Below are 20,292 nucleotides of genomic sequence, written 5' to 3'. Positions count from 1 at the left end.
AAATAATTGTATACAAAGAAGCTAAATGTAAGCCAGATTTTAAAAAAAAAAAAATGAAAAGAAAAAGTCTAGAATTAAGGAAAATTGGCAAAAGCTTCCTACTGAAGGTGGGATTTTTAGCTGGGACCTGAAAGAACTTGGCAAAGCCAAGAGGTTGATATAAGAGGAAGAGCACATAAGACAAACAGCACCAGGTGTCCCAGTTAATCAAACTCTTCAGATTTCATGATGTTCCCCTTCTCTCCACTTTAGCCACACAGAGAAATGGTCATAACCTTGGCTTCAACATCATGCTTGTTCACCATCCACAGCCCATTACGCCATCCTTCCCCTTTTACAAAATAAAATTTGGGAAGCCTTTGGTGATAAATAAATAGTAAAGCTTTCATCCTCCTTCCCCTTTCCCCTAGCTTCCCTGTAATGAGGTCAGGGGAGCAATTTCTAGTTCAAAATAAACATGACAAATTCACAATGGCCATTCCTTTTACCAAAGGTAGGTTTATTTAGGACCAGTGATTACATATAAAATGAAGAGGTAAAATAGGCACCCAAAGTGGCAAATATGAGAGTTGGAAGAACAGTAGGTTATGGAGGAAAGAACTAAGGAAAGGACTTTGGAAAAAACAATTAAATGAATATGCCTCAAGGCCTGGATATACCATAGACTGGCAGGTTAGATCCATAGCAGAGTTTACCAAACTAAACAGAGTTAGCTGGAGGAAAGAGAAAAATGCCATTAGACAGAAAACACTATGAGGCGGAAAGTATGAGAGAAAGAGTGAGAGAGTGAGTGAGTGAGAGAGAGAGAGAGACAAAGAAAGAGAAAGAGACACAGAGAAAGAACACCTCATAGTGGACTTAGTTCTGAAAAGGACTTAGGAAAAATCTTCATCATGAGCAGATCTTGGATAGAGGAAATATACTAGGGAGTTACTCAGGAGATGAGTGGAACTGCCAGGGAGCTCAGAGGGAGATCAAGGAGGAATCAGATGTAACACCTGTCAGATCAACTCTCAGACCTGTCTAAAAGATACGCTAATTGATATTGCAAAGGCTGTTTAAAAATGCTCAGGGTTTGGGGGATGGACAATAGAGACTGATAAATAGTTTCACCTTCACTATCACTCTATACAAACACGATAATCTGGGAATTATCCCTGATAATAGCCAGATGAGCTTCTTCCTTACAAGAGAATAGAGTAGTAGCTGGCAGAGAAGACACATGTTTCTTTATGACTTTCTCTGATGACCCTCGACTAATTAGCAAATTCAGCCTCTGAATTAGTTCTAGACTGGCAGAATTCACCAATGTTGAGAGTGCAGCAAATTACCAGCAGAAGACAATTTCAAAGATTGCCAGAAAGGTCTGTTTTGGTCAGACACAGAGAAAAGTGGCCAGGCACAGAACACCAGCATGTTGTGCAGACCTGGAGCAGGGTGCTGTCTCCACTGGGTGATGCAGATTTTGTGCAGCAGAGAATCTACAAGGGAAGAATCTGTACCAGTGTTGGCTACTCTGCCCTGGTTGCAAGCCAGTAGATCAGTAGAGAAGTTATAAAATATTCAACACAAACACAAAAGTAAATCAGTGAACCCCAAAACACCCAGAGTCTCATGAGACCTGGCCATGCCCACCCAGCATAGGGAGTGAGTCAGCATGATCCCAGCACAGTGGGTGCCACTCCACTATCGCTTCACTGTTGCCTGTAGAGGAAGCTAGGAAAACCTTTCTTGCCCTAAAAGCAGATCCTAACTTAAAAAAAAAAAAAAAAAAAAAAAAAAAAGATTAAAAAGCCAAAGAGAACTCTAACCATAGATAGTTTGTATGGTGAAAGAGAAGAAAAGATTTCAAACCCTGAGGAGACTAAAAGTAGATTATTTCCAGATGAAGCCCCAAAAGGTGGAATAATTTGGTCCCCATCACAGAAGGCTCTCCTATAAGAAGTTTAAAATGATCTTAAAAGAGAGCTAGAAGAAAAATGGGGAAAGGAAAGGAAAACTTTGCAAGAGGGTTTGGAAAAGGTATGTAACTCATTAAAAGATAGATTTGACAAAAAGGAAAAAGAAAACAATTCCCTGAAAAACAGAATTTGTGAATTGGAAAAGGTAAATAACTCCCAGAAAAACAGAATTTGTGAAATGGAAAAAGAAAATAACAGAATTTGTGAAATGAAAAAAGAAAATAACTACTTAAAAAACAGAATTTGTGAAATGGAAAAAAATTCAATAGAACAAAACAACTCATTTAGAAACTCAATTGGACAGATACAAAAAAAAAAGTAAAAAAATAAAATGAAGAAAATAATTAGCTAAAAATCAGAACTGAACAAATGGAAATGAATGACTTGATGAGACATCAGGAATCAGTCAAGCAAAACCAAAAAATGAAAAAATAGAAAAAAAAAATATCTACTTGGGCAAACAACTGACCTGGAAAATAGATCTAGGAGAGATAATCTAAGGATTATTTGACTTCCTGTAAACCATGATGAAAAAAAAGAGCCTAGACATCATTTTTCAGGAAATCATTAAAGAGAACTTCCCTGAAGTCAAAGAATCAGAAGGTAAAATAGCCATTGAAAGGATTCACCAAATACCTCCTGAAAGAAACCTCAAAATTAAAACTCCAAGGAATATTGTGGTAACATTTCAGAACTATTGGACCAAAGAAAAAATATTCAAGGAGCCAGAAAAAACAATACAAATACCAAGGAGCCATAATAAGGGTTACCCAGGTTTTATCAGCTTCCATCTTAAAGGATTGAAGGGCCTGGAATCTGATATTCCAAAAGTAAAAAAAAAAAAAAATTGGAATGCAGCCAAGAATAAACTACCCAGATAAGCTGAGCATTTTTTCCCAGGGAAGAAGATGGATATTCAATAAAACAGGTGAATTCCATTTATTTCTGATGAAAAGCCCAGAGCTAAATAAAAAGTTTGAACTCCAAATACAGAACTCAAGAGAAGCATAAAAACTTGAGAACTGTATTTCTGTTTTGGGTATACATAGAGAGTACATGTATAATTTCATTTTACTGTTATAATATAAAAAGGAATTAGAAGTGGAAAAGGGATTGTACTAGAGAAAGGGAATGGGGAGGTAAAATGAGGAAAATTACATCTCACAAAGAGGCGAACTTTTTATATTTGAGGGAAAGAAGGGAGGGGCATGAACATTGTATGAATCTCAATCTCATCAGATTTGGCTGAAAAAGAAAATATTTGGTTTACAGAGAAACTTCTCTCACCTAATTGAAAAGTGGGAAGAAAAAAGTGAAAAGAGAAGGGATAAGCTAAATAGAAGGGAAAACAGAAATAGTAGGGGAAAGATATAAAAAAGGGGAAGGGATTCTAAAGGGGGAGGACTGCTTGAAACAAGTGGTGCTCATAAGTTATATACTGGGGAGGAGGGAAAGGGGAAAATATAATTTGGGGATAATAAGATGGCAGGAAATACTGAATTAGTAGTTTTAACTGTAAATGTGAGTGGGGTAAACTCTCCCATAAAGCAGAAGTGGGTAGCAAACTGGATTACAAGCCAGAATCCTACAATATGCTGTTTACAAGAAACACATTTAAAGTGGAATGATACATACAGAGTAAAGGTAAAAGGCTGGAACAGAATTTATTTATGCTTCAGGTTAAATTAAAAAAAAAAAAAAAGCAAGAGTAGCCACCCTGATCTCAGATCAAGCAAAAGCCAAAATTGATCTAATTAAAAGAGATAAGGAAGAAAACTATATCTTGATAAAAGGTACCATAGATAATGAAGCAATATCAATACTAAACATATATGCACCAAGTGGCATAGCATGGCAATTCCTAAAGGAGAGAACTGCAAGAAGAAATAGACAGCAAAACTATAATAGTGGGACATCTCAACTTTGCTCTCTCAGAACAAGACAAATCAAACCACAAAATAAATAAGAAGAAAATTAAAGAAGTAAATAGAATACTAGAAAAGTTAAGTATGATAAATCTTTGGAGAAAATTGAATGAAGATAGAAAGGAATGCACTTTCTTCTCAGCAGTTCATGGAACCTATACAAAAACTGACCATATATTAGGACATAAAGACCTCAGAATCAAATGCAGAAGGGCAGAAATAGCAAATGCATTTTTTTTCCAGATCATAATGCAATAAAAATTACATTCAATAAAAAGCCAGGGGAAAATAGACCAGTTTCCCTAATGAATATTGATGCAAAAATCTTAAATAAAATATTAGCAAAGAGATTCCAGAAAATCATCCCCAGGATAATACATCATGACCAAGTAGGATTTATACCAGGAATTCAGAGCTGCTTTGATATTAGGAAAACTATTAGCATAATTGACTATATCAATAACCAAATTAACAAAAACTATATGATTATCTCAATAGATGCAGAAAAAGCATTTGATAAAATCCAACACCCATTCTTATTAAAAACATTAGAGAGTATAGGAATAAAAGGAATAAATTTTCCCTAAAACAGTAGCATCTATTTAAAACTATCAGTAAGCATCATATGTAATGAGAATAAACTGCAACGATCCCCAGTAAGATCAGGAGTGAAACAAAGTTGCCCACTATCACCATTACTATTAAATATTGTATTAGAAATGCGAGCTTTGGCGATAAGAGATGAAAATTAGAGTAATTAAATTAGGTAATGAGGAAATCAAATTATCACTCTTTGGAAATGAGATGATGGTATACTTAGAGAATCCCAGAGAATCAACTAAAAAGCTATTGGAAATAATCCACAACTTTAGCAATGTTTCAGGATACAAAATATTACACAAAATAAATCCACATAAATCATCAGCATCTTTGTACATCATTAACAAAATCCAACAGCAAGATACAAAGAGAAATTCCATTTTAAAATAACTGTCGATAGTATAAAATATTTGGAAATCTATCTGCCAAGAGAATGTCAGGAACTATATGAGCAAACTACAAAATACTCTCCACGCAAATAATGTCATATCTAAACAAAACTGTTGAGCTAGAAAAGTGATTTTATGGAGCTAGGGTAATAAAATTCATCTGAAAGAACAATAACAACAAAAATATATTAAGGGAAAGGGAGCCAAGCAGTCCCAGATGTCAAACTGTATTACACAGCAGTAATCATGAAAATAATCTAGTATATTCTAAGAAATGAAGTGGTGGAGCAAGGGAATAGATTGTGTATACTATGTGTATACTGTGTATACTACACACAATAGATTGTGTGTATACTGTGTATAGACACAGTAGTAAATTACCATAATAATCTGGTGTTTGATAAACTAAAGATCCAAGATTTTGGGGAAAGTGCTCAGTATTTGACTAAAATTTCTGGGAAAACTAAAAAGCAATATGGCAGAACCTAGGCAGAGATCATAATCTCACACAAAATGTCTAGCTTAGGTTAAAATAAGTGCATGATTTCAACATAAAGGGTGATATCATAAACAAATTAGGGGAGAATGGTCAATTGTGCCTGCCAGATTTACAGATAAGGGAATAATTTATGACCAAATAAGAGATAGAAGACAGAAAATAATGTTTTTGTTTACATTACAAAACTAATTCAGCCAAGATTTGGAAGAAAGCAGAAACAAGAAACATTTTATAGCAAGTTTCTCTGATAAAGGCCTCATGTCTCAACTATATGGGGAACTGAGTCATATTTGTAAAAATACATCTCATTTCCTAACTGATAAATGATCAAAGGTTATGAGGATCCAGTTTTGAGACAAAGAAATCAAAACCATCTATACTCATATGAAAAAAATACTCTAAATCACTATTGATTAAAGAAATGTATATTAAAACAACTCTATCAACTTATACCTATCAAATTAGGTTGTATGAAAGAAAAGGAAAATGACAAATGTAGGCGGGAATATGAAGAAACTGGGACACTAACGCACTTTTGCTGGAGCTGTTTCCTGATAACCACTCTGGAGAGATACAACAAGTTGTGATCTATGATTGTGATGGAATACTATTGTGATATAAAAACTGTTGAGTCAAATAGATTAAAAAAAAAACCTGGGAAGTAATATATGAACTGATGCAAAATGAACAGAACCAGAACATGGTAACAACAATATTATACAGTCATTATCTGTGAATGATTTAGCTATTCTGATAAATACAATAATCCAAGACAATTCTGAAGGACTTAAGGTGAAAAATGTTATTTACTCCCAGAGAAATAACTGATGGAATCTGAGTCTAAGTTTAAATATGACTTTAAATTTAATGTCTGAAGGTTTTATTGAATTTTTTTCTTTGCAATGTAGCACATCTTGTCTTCTCAAAGGTTGAAGGAAAGATGGACAAAAAGGTGAGAATTTGGAACTCAAAAAATAATTTTAGTAAATGTTAAAAATACTTAGCCAAATTAAGAGAGTTTAGGGACAGAAACATTGCAAATAGTAGAGTCACTTGCATAGCTAAAGATACAGATGCCAAAGTTTTCAAAAGGACCTCGGCAATGGTTAAAGAGAATGACTGGCTGAGAGGGATCTCCAATCAGAATTATTTCTCCTGATATAAAGAACCAGGGAAAAGGAAAAATAAAATGTAGAGGGAATGGGGCAATGTCTCCAAAGATCTCAGTTTCCAGAGACCGCCATTAAAAGTCCTTTTAACAAAAACTTACTTAAAACAAAAGACTCATTTAAGGCTGGAATATTGATTAGAATTGGGATGCCAAAGAAACAGAGTGGCCAAGATCGCCATGAAGGAGATTGCATTGGGCAGAAAGAGCAGTTTTCAGAAAGGGGGATGTCACCAGATTAACTGGGGCATCCAACTCTTCCTTAACAACCATCTGACAATGATCTCATACTAAAAAAACTGGACTTTGTGTTAGAGATATTATCCCATGGGACATATGTATAAAATCTCTCTATCAATCTTTTGTAGACAAGCATCCTGACTAATGGTTTGTTAACAAGAGACTTCATGACCTGGCATAGGCCTAAAGAGAAGTTTCCATTGGCTTGTCTCTAGGATTAGAAATTGGCCTGAGGGTGTTAAAAATCACCCAGAGGGGGAAGTGCATCTCCTCTTCATCAAGATCTGTTGTAGAATGAACTGGGAGAAACCAATGTTAGAAGCTTTTGATATCAAATAAGCTGTTGCTTTAAAAACATATTTATCAACAGAAAACATAGGGCAAATAGATATTACTCCCCACTAGAGTAAATAAACTGGATTTTTGCTCATAGCTTTTAAACTGAATACTTACTCTGAAAATTTTGCTGTAAGATAGAAAAGGCAGTGACAGAACAGAATGTCTCTACCTGTTTGATATCAGGCATGAAAAGCTCAAATGAATTCCATCCCTTCTAAGAATCAAGAATACATAGGAGTCATTCTAATAATAGAAGGGGACACAACTGGGAAATTAAGTTAGAAGGATCTGACCTCAAGAAGAGGTCAAAACCCAACCTTCTACTCTTTACCCAGATCAACAAACAAACCCCTTTCATTTGAAGTTCTGTGGCATTTTTCTGGGATAGTGGATTTTCTGATGGTACTTATCCATATCTGAATCCAAACTTGAGGAATAGTCCCCCCCAAAAAAGTTTTCTCTCAAACAGCCAAGTCCCTCGCCCGAGGTTCATATCTAAAAAAAGAAAAAGAGACTACAAATCATTGTGCCTTACTTTAACTATCTCAGGCCTGATAAGGTGGGAGGCATTCTCATGCTACACTTTCTTCTCAATAGATCTGGGTCTGCAGGGCACAGTCAAAACAAAGTGCAGAAAAACTGGCAAAAATACCCACATTATCAGGTTTAAATCAGGTTTAGATATTGTAAGAAAGTTACAGATCACATTTGTTATTATCTTAATTAAACAATGAGACCATGAGGCACTTAAAGAAATGTTAAATAATTTTCTGAAGCCAGATGGAAACCATGGTAGAGCTAATGAGTTTTGAAATAACCATTTTCAGAGAATTTGCAGTTAACCAGAAATCTAACAAAATTCTCTTAGAAGTTCCTTGCATTACTAAGCAGTAGAGCTTCTGCCACAGCATTTTATCTAAACAGATTTTCAACGAAATGATTTTGCTGTGAAAATAACCATAGGCTTGAGAAATAAAAATAAATATTCAGTTATTAACTGTGCAAACATAGGCTTTTCCTTTAAACAATAGAAGCAATTTAAAGTTGGATAAATTTCTTTTAATCATAGGAAAGCCTGGAGAAGAGCTGTGTTTTTTGATACCTCCCCCATTCTGCCAATGCGGGGAGGGCTCAGGTCAGGGTTAAGGAGCAGCCACATGCAGTGAGATCATGTTGGATTTAGACTTCACTTTCCAAAGTCAATTGATCTAAAATTAAAACCATGAAATTATTCAGTTTTGAATCCTAGATTTTAGATAATTATCAAAAATCTTAATCAAGAATTTTCAAAAATACAGAGGTGAAGAAGCTTAAAAACTATTTCACCTGTGCAAGGGAATTTTATACCTAGATTTTATTTTCAAAACCAAGCATTGTTTCTAGGACTGCCAACTTTACTAGCAATAACACTTATATGAGTTTCTTTTTCTTTTTCTTTGCTGAGGCAATTGGGGTTAAGTGACTTGCCCAGAGTCACACAGCTAGGAAGTGTTAAGTGTCTGAGGACAGATTTGAATTCAGGTCCTCCTGTCTGCAGGGCTGGTGCTCTACCCATTGCACATCTAGCTGCTCCATGAATTTTTCTTTCACTTTCCCCAAAAAGTGAGGAGGAGGATTAAGAAAATGTGAGAGGGAGAGGGAATGGCTATTTGATAAGTGACTCATTCAGAAAGCTTGTCTGGGCATCCAGTTGTTGAAAGCTGGAGGACAATAATGATGATTGTTGGAGGGGATGTGGGAAAACTGGGACATTGATTCATTGTTGGTGGAGTTGTGAACGAATCCAACCATTTTGGAGAGTAGTTTGGAACTATGCTCAAAAAGTTATCAAACTGTGCATACCCTTTGATCCAGCAATGTTACTACTGGGCTTATATCCCAAAGAGATTATAAAGAAGGGAAAGGGACCTGTATGTGCACGAATGTTTGTGGCAGCCCTTTTTGTAGTGGCTAGAAACTGGAAACTGAATGGATGTCCATCAGTTGGAGAATGGCTGAATAAATTGTGGTATATGAAAATTATGGAATATTACTGTTCTGTAAGAAATGACCAACAGGATGATTTCAGAAAGGCCTGGAGAGACTTACACGAACTGATGCTGAGTGAAATGAGCAGGACCAGGAGATCATTATATACTTCAACAACAATACTAGATGATGACCAGTTCTGATGGATCAGGCCATCCTCAGCAACGAGATCAACCAAATCATTTCTAATGGAGCAGTAATGAACTGAACTAGCTATACCCAGAAAAAGAACTCTGGGAGATGACTAAAAACCATTACATTGAATTCCCAATCCCTATATTTATGCACACATGCATTTTTGATTTCCTTCACAAGCTAATTGTACAATAATTCAGAGTCTGATTCTTTTTGTACAGCAAAATAATGTTTTGGTCATGTATACTTATTGTGTATCTAAGTTATATTTTAATATATTTAACATCTACTGGTCATCCTGCCATTTAGGGGAGGGGGTGGGGGGGTAAGAGGTGAAAAATTGGAACAAGAGGTTTGGCAATTGTTAATGCTGTAAAGTTACCCATGTATATATCCTGTAAACAAAAGGCTATTAAATAAAAAAAAAAAAAAAAAAAAAAAAAAAAAGCTGGAGGACATACCACTTCCAAGAGGTTTGAGCCTCCTATGGACCTGGCCATGGGAGAAAGAGGAATTTAAAGGAAAGCATTTATCTTGTGACTTCAAGAGAATTCAGATCCACAAAGGGGACTTCCCAGTTAAAGACATTCTCTTAAAGTCACTAAAGAGTTTATTCACATCACTGGCTAGCTAGACTCTTAAGGAAGTTTAGCAAATTAGCTTTATAGCAAATCTGGGGTTTAGCTAGCAGGCTACCACCCTAAAAGGTGGTAAAAGAAAGATAAGGAAGATCAAACATTAGAATGAATAAGTTAGGATGGGGGTTTTATAGGAGCCAAATAAGGAGCAATAGATAAAAGGTTTTAATTGCTCTATCTTCAGTTAGATATGCAATTGGAGTAGATCTTGGGCTGTGAGACCTATCATTTCTCCCCTTTCTGTCTTTTGGACAGAAAAAATTCTGGAGACAAGGGTCAGAGATCTCTGTCGTCTGCTGGAACCGTGGCTGCTTCAAACTGTAAGGGGGCATAGCTCATCAAGTGGATAAACTTTTCATTTTACAACTAAAATATGTCTTATATAACAGAGAGAGCTAACTTTCTGGACATATGGCAAGAAATTGTTGTCATAAAATCTATTTCCTGAAATTTATAATTTTTTATTCATCCACTAAAATCTTACCAACACTGAATGGAATTGGTTTAACTGTGATTTTTTTTAGGATGAAGTAGTAATGATCATTTTAGAAAGCTGATATTAGAGCATCAAAAATGGTAACTTTCTAGGAGGAACTCAATTACAATAAAATCTGGAATTTCAACTCTATTACCATTCTGGATTTGCTGTTTTAGCAGGATCCCTAAATTAAATTGGATAACTTTTCATCAAATGTCAGCACAGAGTACATGACACTGTCCAAGCACAATTATGGATCTAGAACTTCAAATGTAATTGTACAGATAATTTGGCACTTGGATAATTTCAGGAGTCTGTTGTTTCATTTATGTGATTACTGATTTAATGAGGCCAGTATTGTACAATGAATTTTGTCAAGGGAAAAGCTTAAATTTGAAGAAATGTTAACAGATTAGCTTGAGTTGCAAAGAGAAGTTAGACTGTCACAAACACTCAGAAATGGGAGCACAGAGATAGTAATAATACAGAGAATGTGCCTTTTTCAAATCCTAGATAACCAGATATCATACTAGTTCTCTCTGAAATATTGGGGATGCAGACATAACTAAAAATCCAAAATCTTATCCTCAAACAGAGGGAAGTGGTCACCCCTCAATTTTCAGATCTATCATTAGTTCCCCAGTGTGCAAAATGATACCATACATATGGCTTTGCAGGTTCCCAGTTTTGACAATCCCATCTTAGAGGAAAAATAGGAAGAAAATTTTGGGCTGCACATTATTTACCTTTTGTCAATAAGAAGGCCAAAGGTTTGGAGCACCAAAATGCAAGAAAGTTACCATTGCCTCCATCCCTCAAACTTCTGGGCATCTTTAAACAAGCTTTGAGATATTGATTAGCATGTCTTTAGACAGGTCTGGAACCTAGTCTAACAGGTGCATTCCATCTGCCTTCTCCTTGATCCCTCCCTATGAGTTACAAATTCTTTCTGGGCACTTCCCCTACTCTCCTGAGGTTACATTTTCCCTTATAAAAGATATGATCATGATGAAGATAATTACTAAGGTCTTTTCAGGACTAAACCCACTATAAGGTAATCTCTCTCTCACCCTTTTAGTGCATTCCCTCTAATGGCATTTTTCTCTGTACTTATAGCTAATTCTGGTTAGTGTGCTAGACTCATCTTTGAATCTACCCTTCCAGTCAATGATATACCCTGGCCTCATGGCATATTCCTTTAATGGATTCTTCCAAACTCCTTTCCTCAGTAACCCTATTACTCTCCCAACTCTATTTTATATTTATCCCTCTTGATGCTTATTTTACCTGTAACCTCACTTCATAAGTAAAACTATCTTTTCTCAAAGAAAATTGCCATTATGAATTTGTCATATGTTTATTTCAAACTAGGAACTGCTACCCTAACCACATCACCTGGTCTTGTTTTTGCATTCCAGTCGTATCAGTCAAGTAAAATTTTTCATGATCCTATTAGGATTTTTTTGGCCTCAGGAAGCACCTAATAACTGCTTCTTGACTTGATTGGAAACCACGGAATTTTCCACTGGGTGCAATCAGTGCCTTTCTTTTGATTGAGCTCATCTGTAGAAGAGTTCATTCAGTCTGTGTATTTTCTGGCATATTCCAATCTGTGTCACTTCTCTGATTTCTGTTCACTCTCTCCTTGGATAAATATGGTGATTCACTACTTGCTATTTGTAATAATACTGGGGAACATTTGTAAGTCAAGTCTACAGGTGCGAACTTGGGCTACTCTTCCCTCATAAAAATAATAATAACAATGGCCATGAAAACAGTCTAAAACTAAAAAAAATCATGCTGGACCAGCAACATTTAAGGGCATAGATAAAATTCTGGTTTAGTAGCTCTCTCTCATAGACGAGAACTTAGTGACTAATCAATAGTTTCTACTTTTTTAGAAAAAATCTGGGTAATAGGCAAGATTCCAGAGATATCTATCAGTTCCTCCTAGGAAGGTATATTTAGACTAGACAACAATAATTTAAATTCAGTCAAGGATAGCAACAGGGCAAGTAAACTTAAAACAATGACTTCTTTTGAATTGAAGCTTGAGGCTTTGCAGCCACTCATAACTGATAATTTGCTTATCCAGGAGTTGAAAGAGTAAAATGAAAAATTATGGCCTCTGCTCTTAAAGTGGTAAGTAGATGCAGATAAGCCACATTCTTAATAGAAAGACAATCATCTGAAAAAGGAAACATTAGATTCTAAGGAAATTTTCCTGTAGAAAGTGAGCTTCAAGCTAAGTCTTGAAAATAAACAGGTAAATCCAGAGGTAGGTGATAGAAGACTATTCCTGCTGCAAGGGAGGACAGACATGGACATATAAGGTCGTACGTCACATTCAAGGAAAAGAAAATAAACCAATGTACACATCATGAAGTAAATGTAAGGGAATAAAAGATACTTAAATAGAAGGTACTAAAAAAGTACCAAAAGGCATCAAGTTATGAAGTGGTTATTTTTCATAATAGCTTTTTACCTTCAAATTACATGCTAAGATAGTTTTCAACATTCACCCTTCCAAAACCTTGTTTTCCAAATTTTCTCCCTCCTTTCCACCCATCTCCTCTACCCTAGACAGAATTTAATCCAATAGAGGCTAAGCATTCTAAACATATTTTCACATTTATTATGCTGCACAAGAAAAATCAGATCAAAAAGGGAAAAAATGAGAAAGAACAAAAAGAAGCAAACAATAACAAAAAGATTAAAATATTATGTTGTGATCCATTTTTGGTTCCCATAGATCTTTCTCTAGATGCAGATGACTCTCTGCATCACAAGTCTATTGGTACTGGCCTGAATCATCTCATTGTTGTAAAGAGCCACGTCCATCACAGTTGATCAGCACACAGTCTTGTTGTGTTCTCTTGATTCTACTCACTTCACTTAGCATCAGTTTATGTAAGTCTTGCCAGGCATTTCGGAAATCATCCTGCTGATGTCTTATACAACAATAATAATATTGCATAATATTCATATATCATAGCTTATTCACCTATGGTCCAACAGATGAACATCCACTCAGTTTCTAGTTCCTTCCCACTACAAAAAGACCTGCTACAAACATTTTTGCACATGTGGGTCCTTTCCAGTTTTATGATCTTTTTGGTATACAGACCCAATAGAGGCACTGTGGGATCAAAGGGTACACACAGTTTGATAGCCCTTTAGGCACAGTTCCAAATTGCTCTCAAGAATGGTTAGATCAGTTCACAACTCTACTAATTAAGGTATTAATATCCCAGTTTTCCCACATCCCCTCCAACATTGATCTTTATCTTTTCCTGTCATCTTGGCCAATCTCAGAGTTGTGTTAATGTGCATTTTTCTAATCAATAGTAATATAGAGCATTTTTTTTCATATAACTAGAAATGGCTTTAATTTTTCCATCTGAAAATTGTCTGTTCATATCTTTGGTCACTCATCACTTGGAGAATGGTTTACATTATCATATTATTATAAGTTTGACTCAATTCTCTATATATTTTAGAAATGAGGCCTTCATTAGAGCCCTTGGATGCAAATATTTTTCGTAGGTTACTGCTTCCCTTCTAATCTTGGCTGCATTTGATTTCTTTATACAAAATCTTTTTAATTTAAAATAATCAAAATTATCCATGTTGCATTTCATAATGTTCACTAGTTCTTCTTTTGCCATAAATTTCTTCCTTCTGTGAAATGACATAAATGTCAAACAGAGGGCTTTATATTCAATCCTAGATGCAATCCAGTGATCTTCCAATAGAGTTCACACTCTGCTACCTCTTTTCTATAACTTCATTTTAATCTTACCATTGCTGTTTCATTCCCAATTGCCTGATCCTTCCAATGCCCTTTAATTCTCTATCTCTTTGCCCTTTGGTAGCAGAACTACCCAATAAGTGTCTCTAATTTCTCTCCTCTCTCTCTCTACTTAACCCCTTACACTCTAACAATCTTAGCATTCCACCCAAATTCTCTCTCCAAAGTTACCAATTCTCTTTTAGTCATCAAATCTAAGGTCCCTTTTCTCTCTCCTCATTCTTCTCCATATCTCTGCAGTTTCTCACATTGTAAATCAGCCTCTCTTGCTTGATGCTTTTTTTTCTCTAGGTATCCAGACAGTCCTATCTCCTGACTTTCCTCCTTTTCTGACCACTCTTCAGTCTCCTCCTGGCTAGATTCTCATCCAGAGGACATCCTTTGACTGTAGGTGCCCCTCAAGCTTCTGTCCTAGGACCCCTTCTCTTCTCCTTCTACATCATTTAATTGGTGATCTCATCAATTTCACTGGGTTTAATGACCATTTCTATCTATGCTGATGATTCTGAAATCTTTGTCTTCTTCCTCAACTACTCTGCTGACCTCCAAAGTCATATCTCCAATTGGATGTCCAGTAAATATCTTAAGCCAAACTTAACCAAAAGAGAACCCATTATATTTCCCCCTCAACTTTCCCTGATTCCTACCATATCTATTGCTATGGAGGGCAAACCATCTTCCCAGTGCCTCAGGCTCACAACCCAGCAGCCATTCTTGACTCCTATCTCATACCACCCAATCCAAGAGTTATCAAGGCTTGTAGATGTTAGCTCTGCAGCATTTCTATTACATGCCGCTCTTCTCCAAAATGACGCTTCTACCACTCTACTACAGACCCTAGACTACTGCAGGAGTTTCTAGTGGGTTTGCCTTCCTCAGGTCTCTCTATTCCAATCCATCTTCCATTCAGCCACCTAAGTGATTTTCCTAAAGTGCAGGTCTGACCATTGCACTTCCCTGCTTGATAAACTTCAATGAGGCCCTAATACCTCCTGAAACAAAATACAAAATGCTCTGCTTAGCATTCAAAGTCCTTCATGAGTTCCTCCTCCTACCTTTCAAGTCTACTTACACCTTATTCCTTGATCCATATTCTTCAGCCCAGTATACTAACTGTTCTGGCTTTCTGGCTGTTCCATGAACAAGATACTCTATCTCTTGAATATGAACATTTTCTCTAACTATGCCCCATGCTTGGAATGCTTTCTCCATCACCTCTGCCTACTATCTTCTCTGGCTTCCTTTAAGTCCCAACTAAAATTCTGTCTTTTACTACAATTCTTTTCTAACCCCTCTTAATTTTAGTGCCTTCTCTCTAATTATTTCCTATTTATCCTGTAGAGAGTTTGCTTCACATATATATTTGTTTGCATGTTTTCTTCCTCATCGCATTGTATGTTCCTTGAGGGCAGGGACTGTTATTTCCCTTCCTTTCTATATACCTGTTTGCATGTTGTCTTCCTTATTAGGTCTTTGAGGACAGGAACTGTCTGTCTTTTGTCTCTTTTTATATCCCTGGTGGCACAGTGCCTGGCACATGGTATGTGACTGATGAATATTCGTCCATTGATTAATTGATGAAAGAGGAAGTCAGTGAAGTTCACTGAACAGGAAGGTTATGTGAGCAAATCATTGCTTTAAAAAAAAACAACACCTTGAGAGCTAAATCAAAGATAAGAGAGTGGGAAAAGGCTTGAAGCAAGAAAACCAGTTAGAAGGCCACTAAAGTAATCTAGATAAGAGAGGTGATAAGAGCCTGAACTAGAGATGTGTCCATTATGAGCAAAGAGATATTGTGAAAAGAGAAATGATAAAATCCGGCTCCAGACTTGAATGAGGGAGAATCCAAAAAGACAATGAAGTTGGGAACCCCAGTGACTGGGAAGATGGTGGAGCCAATAATAATACTATTATGGAAGTGAGAAGTAGAGAAGGCTGTGAGAGAAATTGTGTTTTTGACATAATGATGTTTGAAATGTATATGGAACACTCTGATCAAGATGTTCAAGAGGCAGGAGAAGATGTGGCACTAATGCTCAGGATAGATCCTAGGAAAGATAAACTGGGAATCATCTTCACAGAGATTGATAGGAGTGATATAGTGTAATTTAAACCCCAGATGATGGTCCACTCTGGCGCTACCTAGCTGGTTGGGAGGAAGATGCTTTCCTTATCTCCCCTTTGCTGCTGAGGAAACTGGGGCCGACACAGCCCTGGCAGTTTTTGGTTCAGGTTCCCCCGACTGCAGCAGAGACTCTACTTATTTCTCCACCTCAAGGCCTTTCTTAAGTGGATTCCTTCCTGTTTCTGAGTATTTTCCTTGAATTCAGGGGTAGTTGTGCACAGCTGCATGCCTTCTATGCATGGGACCATGTTTTCTGAGAGTTCCTGGGGGTCCAGAATGGGAAGGGACCTCGAGATAACCCACCTTTTATCTCTTCCAGGTCTCAGAAGCTGTCCTCTTTCCTCTTTCCCCTCTTTTTCCCTTCCTCCCACATGTACGATCATCTTAGTGAAACGAACAGTGAGTTGGTCTAGGAATGAGAGGCATTGAGAGAAAATCCTTTGTTTCTCCTGCCTGGACTCCCTGTGTTCAGCTCTAATAAAATGAAGCTTTGGAGTCTTCAGTTTCTCTGCGTTCTTCCAGCTCTGACCCTTTATGTCCGAGGGTCCTCCCAGACCTAGCATTCCATGGCCAGGAGGTGGGGGAGGTGACCCTGCACCAGCCTCTCCCTTTCTGTCTTACCCCCTGACCCAGAAGACCCTGGAGGACTCTGCCTCCTTTAAACCCCATTCCTTTGTCAATCAGATGCTACCTTCCTGATGGTGATGTCATTTGGCTCTCTTGGAGAAGAGAGGTGCTTGTTGTACTTGCCCTTCCTTCTCAGAGGTCCACGATGTCATGGAAATGACCAGAGAGATCAGGACCACTGGAGATGGCCCTGGTGGCAGGGGGAGACCTGGGTCTTTATTCAGGGCTTGGTACATGGTCACGAGGACTGCCTAGACTTGAGAAACAGTTAATAATAATGCGGGTTAAATTTAAAGAGATGCCTGTCTACATCTCTGTCTGCAGCCCAGCACATCTCAGGTTGGAAGGATCCTTCCAGGTCATCTAGTCCAATCCACTCATTTTACAGATGGAAGGCTGAGGATCTGGGAGGTGTTGGGAAATGGCATTGGGAAGATAGGGGTTGGGCAGATGCTCCCTCTTCCTCCCACAGTTTAGGGACCAGAAAGGACCAGGGTTAAACTGGAGGAGAATCCTTTTGTCCTCTCCCCACTACTGTATCCCTCCCTCCCAGAAACGCACTTTGCTTCCTCAACCCTGAGTGACCATCATAATAACAGAATAGTTGGAGATATCTCTAGAAGCCAAATGAAGATTATAACTTTTCAAAAGAAGCTGGCATCACTCCAGGCAATCCAATGGAAGAGTCCCTTCCCCCCTCCCCACATTGAGACAGGACAGCAGATTAAATAGAATCCTGCCCACCACTGGCCCTCATCCTTACTGGCTGAAGGTCTTACATTCTAAGTGTTAGCTCTCATTGAGCTTTGCCCGATAGGAGTATAGCTGCCCGAATTTGCTTAGGATGAGGTAGGAAAGGGATGGAAGGAGGTAGGAATGCCCTAGAAGAATGGCAGGAAGGGGAGATAGGTATGTCCTAGTGGGTGTGGGTTCAGGCCAGCGTTGGCTGGGGGAGGTAAAACTTTACTCGATTTTCACAACTGTCTGAGAAATCTCGTTCCATCTCTTTCACCCCCAAAGCCTCACCCTGGAAGGAAGTGAGCCTTGCTGTCAGGCACCCAAGGAACCAACAGCCACCAGGGGAGCAGCGGCGCTAGCCCAGGTGGGGCCTCTTGGAGAAGGTCAACCTGCCAATCTACCAACAGTCCAGGGAGTGACCAATCACCAGGGGCGAGGAGGATGATCAGGTGCTGGAGTGTATCGGCCATGGAGAGATCATTGATAATTTCAGGTATTTGGGAAGGTCCGCGCCTGGGGAGGTTACAGGGGTGAGAAAGTATATGAGAGGGGGCCTGCATGGGGGCGGGGACGGGCCTGGGGGCTGACATGGTAATTCTCTGAGATTGAAAGGAGCCTGCAGGGGCGGGGCGTGAGCAAGGTTGGCAGTGCATCCATTAGCCATAACTCCTGTTCACTTTAAAGAAGCTGAGTGCTGGGGAGCAAGTCCCAGTGAAAGTGAGGAAGGGCCCACCTGGTGGTGTGGGGCGGTCCTGTGGTCATTTTGGTGGTTTCTGCCCCTCCTAGAGATGAGCCTGCCCTGGAGTCCTTTCTCAGTTCTCAAATCCCTGAGCTTTTATTAAGCACCTGCTGTGTGCAGTCAGTGTGTTAAATAAGTGCAAATGATGTTGTGTGTGTATGAGTGTGCATCTGTGTATCTGTGTGTGTGTGTGTGCGTGTGTGTCTGTGTGTGTGTGTCTGTGTGTGTCTGTGTGTGTGTGTGTCTGTGTGTGTGTGTGTGTGAGTGTCTGTGTGTCTGTGTGTGTGTGTCTGTGTGTGTGTCTGTGTGTGTGTGTCTGTGTGTGTCTGTGTGTGTGTGTGTGTGTCTGTGTGTGTGCGTGTGCCTAATGATGTCTGTGTGTGTGTGCAGTTCATGGCTCCCCCCGCTTTGTGGTGCCCTCATGCTCCCCACTGCACAGGGGAGGGGGCCGGGCTTCTCCAGGGAAGCAGGTGCCCAAGATCTCCCAGCTCGGACTGGAACTCGCTCCTTTCCGGGACTCGGGTTCTTTATTCGCACATGGCTCTGGAAGCCCTTATAGACCCAATTCCCACAGGAAACCTTCCCCACCCCCTCTTAAGTCCGGTCCCTTCCCTCTGCTCATGATTCCCACTTTATCCCACGTGGAGATGACTTCGCTGAGATTGTTTGCATGTTGTCTCTCCCCTTAGATCATAGTCTCCCGGAGGTAGGGGCTGTCTGCTCCTCTGTGTATCCTCAGCACTTAGCATGGTCCCTGGCTATAGTAGGCACTTAACAAATGTTCATTGAATGGAATTGTTTAGGAGTCTGATCCCCCGGGGCTTCCTCACCTTGGAAGGAGCTGCAGCTTCTGAGGCAGCTGTTTTCTTTTGTAGAGGAGGAGAATTCTCCCTTCACTACAGAGAAATACCACACAGAGGATGGTTTTTGTTTGTTTTTTCTTACCTTCTGAACTCGATACCAAAGAAAACGGGTATTTTCATATTTATAGTACAGCAGAAAAAGAGGATTGTGCATGAAGCTGCAAATCCCATTGTGTAGAGCTTAAGGTTAATGTGCAGTTTTCAAAACTGTCCTGCTTGCCTGTGCTGCTTCCAAGGCTTCCTTCTGGTCTCTTTTTCTATGGCAACAAAAGATCCCTTAATGGCTCTTTTCTAGGCCACAGGGGGCACATTGGATAAAATACTGGTCTTGGAGTCAGGATGACCTGCCTTCTGGTCTGCACTCAGATCTTAACCGCTTCCTGCCTCAGTTTCCTCTTCTATAAAATGACTATAATAGCACCTGTCACCCAGGGTTGTTGTAAAGAATAAAAAATATTTATAAGCATTGAAAATTTTGAAGCACTACGTACATCCTGGTTTTTCCTTTTTTTTTATTTAGGGAAGGGGGCAACCCTATGTCTTTCCTTGCATGTCCTTCCATCTCCCCCCTTAGAAACGGTGTAACTATACTGTGTTGCATAATGTGTCAAAAAGAATAAACAGTTTATTGATGTTTTGAGCCTCATTCCAAACTTCTTTTCAGATGGACAGACCAATTCTTAACTCTACCAACATTGTACTTATATTCCTTTTGTCCTGGAGCCTCCTCCTTTTACTGAGCAGTTCTGTGGTGGGTTGATCATCAAGGAAGCACAATAAGAGCTTCTAAGAGCCCAGAGAAGCAGGATATATTTGAAAGTTATGTGTCAAATTCATTATGGACTTTAAATTAAAGCATGCTGTATATAGCATAATTTCACAGTAAGTTTCAGAGTTTCATACACAATCCCCCTTTTCTGTTCCACTCCAGATGTGGAAATGCTCTTTTTATTTGTCATTAAGTTCAGAATCTTTTAGAAACAACTCAG

This window comes from Sarcophilus harrisii, chromosome 2 (assembly GCF_902635505.1).
Source record: "Sarcophilus harrisii chromosome 2, mSarHar1.11, whole genome shotgun sequence".
Lineage (NCBI taxonomy): Eukaryota > Metazoa > Chordata > Mammalia > Dasyuromorphia > Dasyuridae > Sarcophilus > Sarcophilus harrisii.
The sequence above is the reverse complement of the archived record's forward strand: the minus strand, read 5'-3'. Positions refer to the sequence as shown.